This window comes from Lissotriton helveticus, chromosome 10 (genome assembly GCF_964261635.1).
Source record: "Lissotriton helveticus chromosome 10, aLisHel1.1, whole genome shotgun sequence".
In the NCBI taxonomy this organism is placed as follows: domain Eukaryota; kingdom Metazoa; phylum Chordata; class Amphibia; order Caudata; family Salamandridae; genus Lissotriton; species Lissotriton helveticus.
In genome coordinates, this window is record NC_136071.1 from 1,051,868,915 (window position 1) to 1,051,882,342 (window position 13,428).

Genomic DNA, 13,428 nt, shown 5'->3' on the forward strand with positions numbered 1-13,428 from the left:
CCCAAAGTGACTAAAGAAAGCCGAAGGAATCTCTTGGCTATCATTCAACACTGCCCCTGAATCTTCACAGGTGATCTCTTTTATGAGGTTCCTAACCAGGTCACTCTTTGCCTTCCATTCAAGTAATTTACCGCAGCCTTCACCGTATTCGAAATGTGCCAACAGGCTGGCCTCCCATCTTTCTCTGACCCGCTCGCTTATAACTCCTGGCAGCTCTGCCTTTAGCTTCGAGATTTCAGCCAGAAACCTCTCGTCATCCACCGGTCCACCTAGATTATTCAAAGGCCCCTCTTACTTCTGAATCCATACTTCTAGTCCCGATACTTTACCATGGTAAACTCGCCTCTTATCTGCCGCTAGATTGCCGAGTATTCACCTTAAATTAGCTTTATTAGCATCCCAGACTCTATCAATCTTGTCTGAACCTAGTTTACTTCCAAAAAATTCTTCAGTCTCAGCTTTTAACCCCTCAATAATCTCCTCTTCCAGTAAAATAGGGCGATCAAGCATCCACCTAGAACTTACACTCCTCTCTCCTAACTTCAAATGAAATAAAATGGCTGAATGATCCAACAAGTGTACTCCAATGTGTTTAACTTCAACTACCACATCTTTGAGTACTCTGTCAATCAAAAAGTAATCGATACGAGATTTATGTTTATACTTTTTATTGTAGCAGGTAAAACCAAGCTGCGAGCCTGCCATGCACCTCCATATATCACAAAGAAAGCCCTGGGCGATCAAAATCCAAACTCTAGACGACATTTTAGGATTGCAAGCCACTCTACTATGTTGGGGTCTGTCTGTTTTATGATCTAATTGCAAAAAACACAGTTGATGGACAGAATTTAGAACAATGTCATACATTCACCCCAGTACAAGGATCTGGGCCTAAATCCATCGTTTTTTTGCACTCCACACCACCCTGGGTTAGACACTGGCTATATGCAAATCAGCTCTGACCCTGTGCCTCATGGGAACAGTCCAGTCCGAACTACCAAGCCATATCTTTCCCAGACCGGAATCAAGCATCCAAGGACCGGTTTCTGGCTATCAGCCTTCATCAGCCTGGATAGCTTGACTCCAGTGGTGTGGAGAGCCTGGGATTCACGTCTGAGCATACCCAGCCCACTCGGGGTGAAAATTGCAAAAAACACAGTTGATGGACAGAATGTAGAACAATGTCATACATTCACCCCAGTACAAGGATCTGGGCCTAAATCCATCGTTTCTTTGCACTCCACACCACCCTGGGTTAGACACTGGCTATATGCAAATCAGCTCTGACCCTGTGCCTCATGGCAACAGTCCAGTCCGAACTACCAAGCCATGTCTTTCCCAGACCGGAATCAAGCATCCAAGGACCGGTTTCTGGCTATCAGCCTTCATCAGCCTGGATAGCTTGACTCCAGTGGTGTGGAGAGCCTGGGACTCACGTCTGAGCATACCCAGCCCACTCGGGGTGAAAATTACAAAAAACACAGTTGATGGACAGAATGTAGAACAATGTCATACATTCACCCCAGTACAAGGATCTGGGCCTAAATCCATTGTTTTTTTTGCAATCCACACCACCCTGGGTTAGACACTGGCTATATGCAAATCAGCTCTGACCCTGTGCCTCATGGGAACAGTCCAGTCCGAACTACCAAGCCATGTCTTTCCCAGACCGGAATCAAGCATCCTAGGACTGGTTTCTGGCTATCAGCCTTCATCAGCCTGGATAGCTTGACTCCAGTGGTGTGGAGAGCCTGGGATTCACGTCTGAGCATACCCAGCCCACTCGGGGTGAAAATTGCAAAAAACACAGTTGATGGACAGAATGTAGAACAATGTCATACATTCACCCCAGTACAAGGATCTGGGCCTAAATCCATCGTTTTGTTTCACTCCACACCACCCTGGGTTAGACACTGGCTATATGCAAATCAGCTCTGACCCTGTGCCTCATGGGAACAGTACAGTCCGAACTACCAAGCCATGTCTTTCCCAGACCGGAATCAAGCATCCAAGGACCGGTTTCTGGCTATCAGCCTTCATCAGCCTGGATAGCTTGACTGCAGTGGTGTGGAGAGCCTGGGACTCACGTCTGAGCATACCCAGCCCACTCTGGGTGAAAATTGCAAAAAACCTAGTTGATGGACAGAATGTAGAACAATGTCATACATTCACCCCAGTACAAGAATCTGGGCCTAAATCCATCGTTTCTTTGCACTCCACACCACCCTGGGTTAGACACTGGCTATATGAAAATCAGCTCTGACCCTGTGCCTCATGGGAACAGTCCAGTCCGAACTACCAAGCCATGTCTTTCCCAGACCGGAATCAAGCATCCAAGGACCGGTTTCTGGCTATCAGCCTTCATCAGCCTGGATAGCTTGACTCCAGTGGTGTGGAGAGCCTGGGTCTCACGTCTGAGCATACCCAGCCCACTCGGGGTGAAAATTGCAAAAAACACAGTTGATGGACAGAATGTAGAACAATGTCATACATTCACCCCAGTACAAGGATCTGGGCCTAAATCCATCGTTTGTTTGCACTCCACACCACCCTGAGTTAGACACTGGCTATATGCAAATCAGCTCTGACCCTGTGGATTCAAGCAAGCCGAGCTGAAGACGGCTGGAATGCCAGAAACCGGTCCTTGGAAGCTTGTTTCCGGTCCAGGGAAGGCATGGCTTGGCAGTTCGGGCTGGACTGTTCCCATGAGGCACAGGGTCAGACTGATTTGCATATAGCCATGTCTGAACTGGGGGGGCAGAGTGGGCTAAAGAACGGTGATGGATCAAACCCAGATCTTTTGACTGGGTGTGAGTGTTTGATTGGTTCAGATGTTCCGTCCATCACCACCCCCTTTTTTACCGCTTTGGCCGCCATAAGTGTGGCAGGGTATGCTCAGACGTGAGTCCCTTGCTCACTTTGCCACTGGATTCAAGCAAGCCAGGCTGAAGACGGCTGGATTGCCAGAAACCAGTCCTCGGAAGCTTGTTTCCGGTCCAGGGAAGGCATGGCTTGGCAGTTCGGGCTGGACTGTTCCCATGAGGCCCAGGGTCAGACTGATTTGCATATAGCCATGTCTAAACTAGGGTGGCAGAGTGGGCTAAAGAACGGTGATGGATCAAACCCAGATCTTTTGACTGGGTGTGAGTGTTTGATTGGTTCAGTTGCTCCGTCCATCACCACCCCCTTTTGTACCGCTTTGGCCGCCATAAGTGTGGCAGGGTATGCTCAGACGTGAATCCCTTGCTCACTTTGCCACTGGATTCAAGCAAGCCGGGCTGAAGACGGCTGGAATGCCAGAAACCGGTCTTCGGAAGCTTGTTTCCGGTCCAGGGAAGGCATGGCTTGGCAGTTCGGGCTGGACTGTTCCCATGAGGCACAGGGTCAGACTGATTTGCATATAGCCATGTCTGAACTGGGGTGGCAGAGTGGGCTAAAGAACGGCGATGGATCAAACCCAGATCTTTTGTCTGGGTGTGAGTGTTTGATTGGTTCAGATGCTCCGTCCATCACCACCCCCTTTTGTACCGCTTTGGCCGCCATAGGTGTGGCAGGGTATGCTCAGACGTGAGTCCCTTGCTCACTCTGCCACTGGATTCAAGCAAGCCGGGCTGAAGACAGCTGGAATGCCAGAAACCGGTCCTCGGAAGCTTGTTTCCAGTCCAGGGAAGGCATGGCTTGGCCGTTCGGGCTGGACTGTTCCCATGAGGCACAGGGTCAGACTGATTTGCATATAGCCATGTCTGAACTGGGGTGGCAGAGTGGGCTAAAGAACGGTGATGGATCAAACCCAGATCTTTTTGACTGGGTGTGAGTGTTTGATTGGTTCAGATGCTCCGTCCATCACCACCCCCTTTTGTACTGTTTTATGATCTAAAACAGTCTCCTGCAAATATAATCTGATCTGGAAACCTAAAATCTCATTTGCCAACTCATCTAATGGAACTATTTTGTCCTGATTTGGACCGCAATAATCTACCAATGTAAAGTTTTGATCAAACACATTTAACTTTGCTAACAGCCACCTTCCTGCAATATTAGCGACACCTCTTTCAACTAGAATATTTGTCCCTTGCTTAACCAGTAAAGCTACCCCCTTCTTAACCACTGTCTGCTTCCTGTAGACAGCATGTGCGATCCACTTCTGGGATTTAAAGAACTCCCTGCTTTCTTCTTCTGTAAAGTGTGTCTCTAACAGGATAAGGACTTGCACTGGACATTCTTTTAAATACAACATTATCCTATCTCTCCTACTCCTTACCCGAAGCCCATTTACATTCTATGCTAAAAATGTTATCTCATTGGCCCCATTTCTAGACATCCCTTATGGGAAAAAGAAAAGGAAAAAGAAAATTAAGAAAGGAAAAGGCTAGCACTGCTGACTGATTTGGCGTAAAGCAAGACATTTGAGGTTTTTTGGGTTTTTTTTTGCCTTTATGCTCCCCACCCTGTGCTCTCCCTAAACTACAACCCCACCCTTGCAAACCCCTAACCAACTTCCCATGGCCAGTAAGGCCATATGGGAGAACCCTGAAGTGTGCATAGGGGTTCTAATCTAATACATACAAATTTCTACAGAGTAGAGCAATTTAAGCTGGATCTTCTCACTAGACCTCCTCTATAAATTTGTCTACCTCCTCCACAAATCATAAGGAATGCATTTTGTTGTTTAACATCACCTTAAGCACAGCTGGAAACTTCAGTTGGACCGAAGCCCCCAGCTTTCTCAAGGGTTCCATTCTTTTACCCAACTCCCATTACCTCTTAGATGTTGCTATTGAGAAGTCTGATCTTATTTCAGGTGGTATCGCTATTGTTTTTAAACAGTATTTGAAATGCAGCTTCACTACTATAGCCACAACAGGCTGCGAGGTGGGGCTTTACTCTTTGTCCTGCTCTAATAACTTTACCTTTTGGGATTTTAATCTATCAGCCACCAGGGCCGGCTGCTAGTTTCATTGTGTCTCCAGCAGATACTTTGCCTCCAATAGTACTACATTACACTAATTTCTCCGTGGTTGAGGACATTAATCTTCATTTTGAAAATTCAATGTGCTCTTTGGCATCAGCTATGGTAGCAGAGTTAGAGCCCGATTCCAATCTCGTTTGGATGGGCTCTGAATCAGAATCATGTTTGCCAAATACAATCCGGAGCCCTTGTTTCCAACCAAATCGGACACACTTCCGAACAACCAAGTACGATGCCTGAAAACCAGAAGGGCTGTCCGAATCTGTTCTTAAAGACATTCGGACAGGTTGCGTCTTTCGGAGCTGAATCGCACAGCTCTATGGACTCGGCTTCCGAACAAGCGAGTACGATGAGCGATTCGGACAGCTATCGAATCGATTTCTCTGGAACAATTTGGCTGCCAGAGTCTGTCTTTGGGGACCCTGTAGCAGGCCCCCCTTCACCCGGGGCCTTCTGGATTGGTCCCGTGGGGGTACCCAAGGGACCCCCTTTTCAACTATGCACAGTGTGGCAGACACCATGGGGTGCCCACCACAGAGAGGATGATTTTCCCTAACCACCCCTTTCTTCAATGGTAGCCTGTGTTCTTGTTGAAGTCAATGGGAACCCGACCGAATCGTATCCATAAGGATCCAGATGCATCATACTCGCTCGGTTGGACTCCCCTGATCAGAGTTGTACGGAAAGTATTCCGGAACCGATTCGGTCAGAGTGCTTTCCTAACAAGATCGGAATGAGGCCCTTAGCCAGGCTTCAACTTCCTTTTCTGGTATCGGAGCCCATGCACAAGTGTGGACATGCGCTGGATCCAATTTTTTCTAATCTTACGAAATTAGTGGTTGGATCTCCCCTGCCACTGAACTGGACTATTCCATTTTGGATCTCTTATAACATTCTTCCCAAAGCTCCTGCTAGAATGAAGCTGAAAACCTGGATGTGGGCTAAGGTTACTTCACCAATTTTAGCTGCAACCCTGGCTACATCCAGACCCACACTTGATAGCTGCTCCACCCATGCCACCAGGTTGAAGGCTTGATCAGGGGACCACTGGATGCCATTGCACTAATGGTAATAAAAAGTGCTCGCTGAACTAATTCCACTGCGGCCACTGTCAAAAAAAGCTGTAAGCACTGTGAGCGCATATGGCGTAGGTCGTAAAATGTTATTATGAAGTACACAATTAATGCTGCACTTTCTCACAAAAATAATATATCAAAACACACTATATTAATACAATTTAAAATACAAATGTAAACAATTTAATAAATAGAGAATCCTCAAAAATAAAAACAAAATAAATACATTACATACTAATTAACACTCAAAAAGAATATTATATGCAATAATATTTACTGCATTGATATTTTTGACAACTGCGTAAAAAAGAACACTAAAATCAAAATGTTTTACCTTTGATACTCCTGTCTACAATATACTTGAAGTCCCAATATTCTTGATATAATAATTATCTTAAAAACAAGAGCTCTGTTATTCCCTTCCTTACTTATGACGAGGGTATAACATTTCCTATGTTTATATAAAATTCCAGATAGGTCCCTGACACAAGAAAGTTTGCTTTTAAGGATTGGCATTGACCCAGGATGGCAGATGCTAGGTCTGAAGTACAATAACTATGGAGAACCTGGGCCAGTGCCGTGTAGGTGGAGTCTTAAGTACTCAGTGAGTCATCCTTTGTTGCGCTGGAGGAAAGGAGGTCATTTCTCTGCCCTGTAAAATATGGCACTCAAACATGTGAACAGGGGCTTAACCTGACATGTGCCATAATATTTCAGGATATAGCTACTGCTACTAGTCAGTTCTTGCAAAAGAGTGTATCTTCTTCACAAGGTCTTCCCATGTCAGTTGATTTAGACTAAGGGTAGAATTTGCATTCCCTGGTTTAGTAGAGGTCTATTTTTATTATTTGGCGGACTGAGCTCAAATACATTGGGATGCTGCTCAAATGAAATGTATGCTTCGGCCTATTGCCATGCTTTCTAAATGCTGCAACCAGGCGCATAAAAAGAACTATGAGCCTCATTAGGATGGTGGGTGAACTTGCCACCCTAACGGAGATGGGAACCACCCGACATAACGTCGGGGGTTCCACAGGACAAATTACAATGCGACTGCCACAGTGGCAGTCACATTGTCCAGGGTTTCCATTGCGGAGGGTGCTGCTGGTTGCAGCACCCGCCACAATGGAAAAAAGGGATGTGTAACACATCCCTGTACTATGTGACAGTCACCATGCGGTGCCTGTCCCTTTATACAGGGAACTGTTGGGGGGCAACACAGGTGCCACCCACACCCAAAACCAAGGGCCCGAGGTGAACTGCCATGGAAAGGCTGGCGGGGAGGGACCATCCTAATCCCTATGGTGGTGCCTGGTAGGCACAGTCACCATTTTAGGGATAGGAAGGCCTTCGACGCACCAGGGTGCTCAAGGAGCCCGTCGGATATGTGGCGGTCGGAGTTTTGGACCGCCATAGAACCGCCCACCATTGTAATTTGGAGTGCGGGAAAATGGCCTTACAATGGCAGTGAGACCGCTATCGACAGCCTGTCGGTGGCGATTTCACCGTGATCGTAATGGGGCCCAAAGTGTCTTGGATCGTTAAGCATATATTAAATATTCTTAGTTGGTATGGATTAATGTTATGACCCTCGATTGACTTTTAACGTGAAGGCATTGTTCATTTTATACTGTGGTCTTTTATTCGAGGCAGACGTTATGGTGTTCATGGATTATTTAAATTCAATGTAGTGCATGGATTTTATGTTGTTTTTAAATGTCTGTGTCCATGAAGTCTATGTAATATTTCTAAAAGAATTTATTTCTTAGAAATAAAGGATTTGACTTGGCTTGAAACGATATTTCTGTAGCACAATATTCTTAATCCAATATTTTGTCCAAAACCACTATTAACAACATCAAGCAATAACATCCCAAGTGTGAGAAAAAAAATGAAGAATCAGCCCATAAAAATCACTGATTCTAATCTTAAAATAAGTTTTTAGGTGGCCATTCAATTCAATGAACATTGTAAAGTGCCTTAAAATGCCTAAGCATATCCACAGAAGTATTAGCAGGGTTGGACATGCAACACCCAGTCCCGTTGAGAAGCAATCTTCAGATTTAGACAGTATGTGATAAATAAGTATTTCGAGCTGCATATGATAATGGTGTGACTTTGTTTGATTAGTTGTGTGGGTGCAGGCAGTAATATGACTGGAGATGTTAGTTGTGTGGCCAGCAGAAACTGGTGCTGATGTTGTCCAATAACGATACAACATTTTTACAGCTGCTCATTGATGGCTCCCTTTTATCTTAAAAACATGAAATCGTTTATCCTTGTACTGGGGTCAAAATCCCAGAAATGAGCTGAAGGTATTTCCTATTAGGAAGCTATCGCAGAGATATATTTATTTTTTTGTCAAAGTGAACACTATGAGAGGTACACATGCAGATCTTTTCTTGTGCCTTGCCTTCACAAGACACTTGAACATGATGATTGCTTCTGTCAACCTCAGAACTGGCAAGGATGAATTATCAGATCTCACAAACAAAATGGCAAATGACTGATCTGCTGTTGATATTGTTGACATTTCTCTTCACATTTATGTATCAGTCAGATGGAAATTGTTCAGCCCCTCCCAACATTCTCTTAAGGGTAGCCCACTCCTTCATCCAAAGTATCCACAAGTCCCCTGCATGATACATTAGCTCCCAATGGCCATTGGCCAAATGGAAAACCTACATACCACACTATAAAACACACCCCATTTCAGACCAGGAACCTTTGCCATTTCAACACCACCATGACTTTTGATACTAGAGGCTTTGCCAGTCAAGTGAGCTTTTTTGTTTTTCATTCTCACTGGCTCTTGTCCCTTTTCCCCTTTCATTTAGTACCTTGTTATCAATTATTTTATTTAATCTTATTTTTTGCACAATGCCAGGCCCCAAAAACCCACGTTTTTACTGATGGAGAATTGTCAATCAGGCAGATGAATAATTAAGAGTAAAGCCACAATTGTTTGGATCCCAATTCCAAAATACACCCCTATTCAGAAAAGGCAAAGGTGGGCCAGAATAGTCGACAGAGGGAATGATGATATAGCAAACAACCTGTGTACACAGGAGGAAACTGGGAAGAGGTGGAACGACCTGAGGGTACGTTCCCTGGCCTCCAAGCATCACATGGAGGTCAACGGGACTGGTGGTATTTCTACACAGGCCCCAATACTATTTATGCCCTGGGAGGAGAAGGTCTTCCACATCCTACATACTGAAGGCTTGACAGGAATACCTGGTGGAGTGGAGTCCAATAATTTACACTTTTCAAAGTCTCAATAAACCTAATTGTCCTGTTTGTTCTCAACTCAGCCAATGTGTCCTGCACAGCACATATTTTCCTAATATACAAACCTCAAAGTATCAGAATCAGATAATTTAGATTGCTTGCATGAACATATTGTGTTGCATCTAAGGTTACAGGTGTCAATCTCCATTACATGTCACATGAAGGGATGGTGCCTGTAAGTGTTATCACACCAAATAACCCATTACCCATGTATGTGTCAAAATGTAAGTGTCTGGCCCATTTCCCCTGCATATTTTCCACAGGTATGTCCCAATAACCATTTTGCAAGGTTGGGAAGTTGTCTTTAAAATGACTACAATTATCACGATGCCATGTTTCTGTTTCTCAAAAGAATATTGCTATGTAATGTTGCTCATTCTCTCTTTCATTACAGAATTCAACATATGGTAAAGTGTCTAACATAACAATCCATACATTACACTAAGACTCAATTTCACTATGCACATTTCCAGTTCAATCCCTCGCCAACATGGAAGCTGGGGCTCTGTCCAAAACAACCAGAAGACAAAACTATGGCAGCACTACATTTTGTAGGGACAGGATCCTGCAAACCACTATTCTGCTATCTGTTCGAATGTCACCACCAAGTTACAATGGTGTGCCATTAGAAGTATGTCCCACAATGATGTGACACATCAACACTCAGATACACTTTAAGCACAATGAGGATGTTACCAGTGTGAAGGGAGATTATAATTATTTGGCTCCACTACCACACGTGTTTTGACCAAATGATGGTCCACATATTGCTTTATTGCTAATACACAACAGAGAAAAAGTGCAATGCCATCTTCAAATCTTCCATTCAATCACGGTGCAATTTCCCTGTTACAAGATTTGTACATCAAAAGTCTGTATCTGTCTTTCCCAGGATCAACTCAGGTTCCCTTTGGGCATGGAAACAGCACCATGAGCCTGAAAATATTATAACACAGGAATTGTCCAAATGAAGATGACATGGTGAAAGAGCCTGAACAGATTTTAAAAAATGCACAATCACACAGACAATTATGGTCACATTACAAAGTCAACTTTTGGAGGACACAGTTTCACAAATCAATCAGGAATAACCAATTGAACCTAACGTAGTAGTCAATGTGTACACACTCTGATCTGCAAACACCTTTGGCATGATTTTCACGGAATTAGTCCTTCCCAACAAAGTATCACCACATACTTTTTTCATCACCACATCAATAGCTAGCATAACTGTGAAAGGCATCGCAGGTAAAGATATACTTAGACTCATGAGAAGAAGTTTTGAATGACATCTAAACATAAGTCAACTCCTTCCTCTTCACCACTTTCATTTTCATTTGGCATATCATGATCCTCACCCCTAGCATCTTCATGGTTCCCTTCTTCTGTGATGTAAGGGATGTTCCATCGCATTTGTCTAGACGATGAAACTTGGCTTGTAGGACCCCAAAAGCACGCTCAACTGACCAATGTGTTGTTTCATGGGCCTCATTGAAAAGGACATCCCCTGGTGTTATTGGATTCCTCAGCAGTGCAAACAACCATGGTTGGTTGGGTTAAGCTGAGTCTCCTAGATGAAAGACAAAAAAGGCCCAAAATAAAGTAACAATATTCTAGATTCTGCAACTAGAAATACCCCCAACAATATAATGAAAGACTGTACTGACCAACAAGCCAAACCCTCTCAGATCTCAGTTGAGATATTTGCCGAGGTATGGGGTTGGTCTGTAGTATAAAAGAATCATGGACAAAGCCTGGAAATCAGGCACAGATGCTTGAGATATATAAATCCCATAAGCAGACAACTTGCATGTTGATTGAATGGAAGTTCTTTTGATTCCACCAGACCTGTTATCTGGCATCTCATCACTGAAGATAGATCTTCATGTATCACAGCACAGAAATTTGGTTGTGACATACCACAGTATATTGGAAGGATCCTGTGGCTCCAAAATGAAGTACAGACATGACAAAAATAGTGTCATGCATGTGAGATTTCTGATGAGAGGCTGAAGGTTTGCTCCAGCTGATGACATAAATCCAGTATAGTTTGTCTATTCAACCTGAGCTTCTTGATTATATCCCTTTCTTCCATGGTGGCAAGGTCAGGAAAAGGCTAGTACACCTGAGGCTACCGTCTCCTTACTCTCCCAGGGTTCATACCAGGGTTCATATGTCTGCCTTAGAAAAAGATGTGAACATTTTTCACATCATTCACAGCAACATATTTGATGAGTAACACTAAAGTTAAGTATTTTGACAAAATATATATGGTTTAATACATATATTGAAGCAACAATTGCTTTGTGTCCTATATACATCACAAATTACATTATTTGCCTTGATATAAATCAGAAAAATAAATGTGTAAACAATCCATAGCAAATATATTATTTACACATTTTCTTTTATTTAATTTTTTTCTCCAAAAATACAGTCAACAAACATGTACATATCACAGTGGTAATATAACATTTCAGCAGCGTAGCACAATTCACATAAATGTTTATTTAAAAAATGGAAGTGTCGGGCAAGATGGCCGCCGAGGCGCTGTGGGAGTAAGTCGCAACCAGACCCCTCTCCTGAAGTTAAGCAGAAAATTCAGGCACTAATGGGGATTTGAAAGCAGCATGCAATTCGCCGCTATAATCCAACACAGAGGAACTATTAATCTCGCAGACTTACTGGAAAAAGCAAAATTTTGGTACTTAAGGCTCCGTAAAATATTACTGGCAGAAATGGGTACCCGAGGAAAGGAGAAATCACAGCAACAAGTACCCATACCAGGCATCACAAACAAAGATCTTATACAAAAGGACTCAGGTAAACTGGGCGCTATTCCAAAAACAAAAGTGCCATCCAGCAACAAGAAGATAACCCCCACGGTCTCTTCCCTCACGAAAGCACAGCTACGTAAACTGGAGAGAGCCGGAGAAAAGGAAAAAATGCTGACTCAACCAAAAGACGTGAGAAGCACCGGTATCACAACAACGACGCGGGATGCAGCGGGGGAAAAAAAGAAACCTGATACTGGATATCGGCAACCTTCTGTATCCGAGGTCTTCGGAGCCAAAATCCACGCAGAGGCAGCACGGGCTTCAGGAACATCGGGAGCCCAGCAGAGTACAACAACCGGGCCGCCCGCAGGAGCTGCTCAGAGCGTCCTCGAGGACGCAAGCGGAGGCGTTGCTATGCAACCGGAGGCTACGGTGCTCACGCTGCCCGCAGAGATTCGAGTGGTGAGTCAAGCAGCAGCGGAGCGAGATGACGCTGGGCCAGAGCAGGAACAGCCGCAGCACCAGAAAGAACAGAACGAAACCCAAGACTCTGATGCAAACAAAGAGGTGAGAGAGGCCGACTGTGGGGGTGAGGGTGAGACGCTGAACACAGGGCTAATGCTTGAGGCCCTCATTGAGGTAGAAGCTGAAATACGCGAGGAGGAAAAACAAGCTAATTTGGCAGAAACGGTTCGTGCTGATGGGGCTGATGGGGCTGATGGAGCTGATGGAGATTTTTTCTCTGTCCCTGAGGGTTCAGACTCAACTTTGGCAAGCAGCGAGGAAGAAAGAGACTTTTCTGACTCACTATCGAGTTCAGAGGCTAGCGACAGCTCGAGGGGCAGAGGTACACAAAAAAAGCGTAAAATATCATCTAGAAGAGCAGGCTCCCCCCAGAACTTCCATAAGGGGACAGATAAAAAGCTAGCATGGGATTATTCTGCCACCTCCAGCATATACAAGGAAGACGAGAATGAGGTACAAAAAGATGGAGGGAAGCTGGACCTAATGTTTGCTATGCTGAAACAGATGCAAATGGAAGCCAGGGCTGAAAGTCGGAGGGCCAGGCACGACACGAAAAAAACCCAAGCCTCAATAAGGAAGATAAACAAAAAGTTTGAAGAAGTTGAGGAAAGAATTATTGGAGTCGAGGAAAGAACCGGACGCCTAGAAGACGATGCAACTGAGTGGCAATCAGTTAGAGAGGGGCAGACTAAGGTCATGGAAGATCTGCAGTGGAAAGTGGAGGACTTGGAGAATCGCCAGAGGCGAAACAATGTCAGACTCCTCGGAATAGAGGAAGGGATTGAAGGCC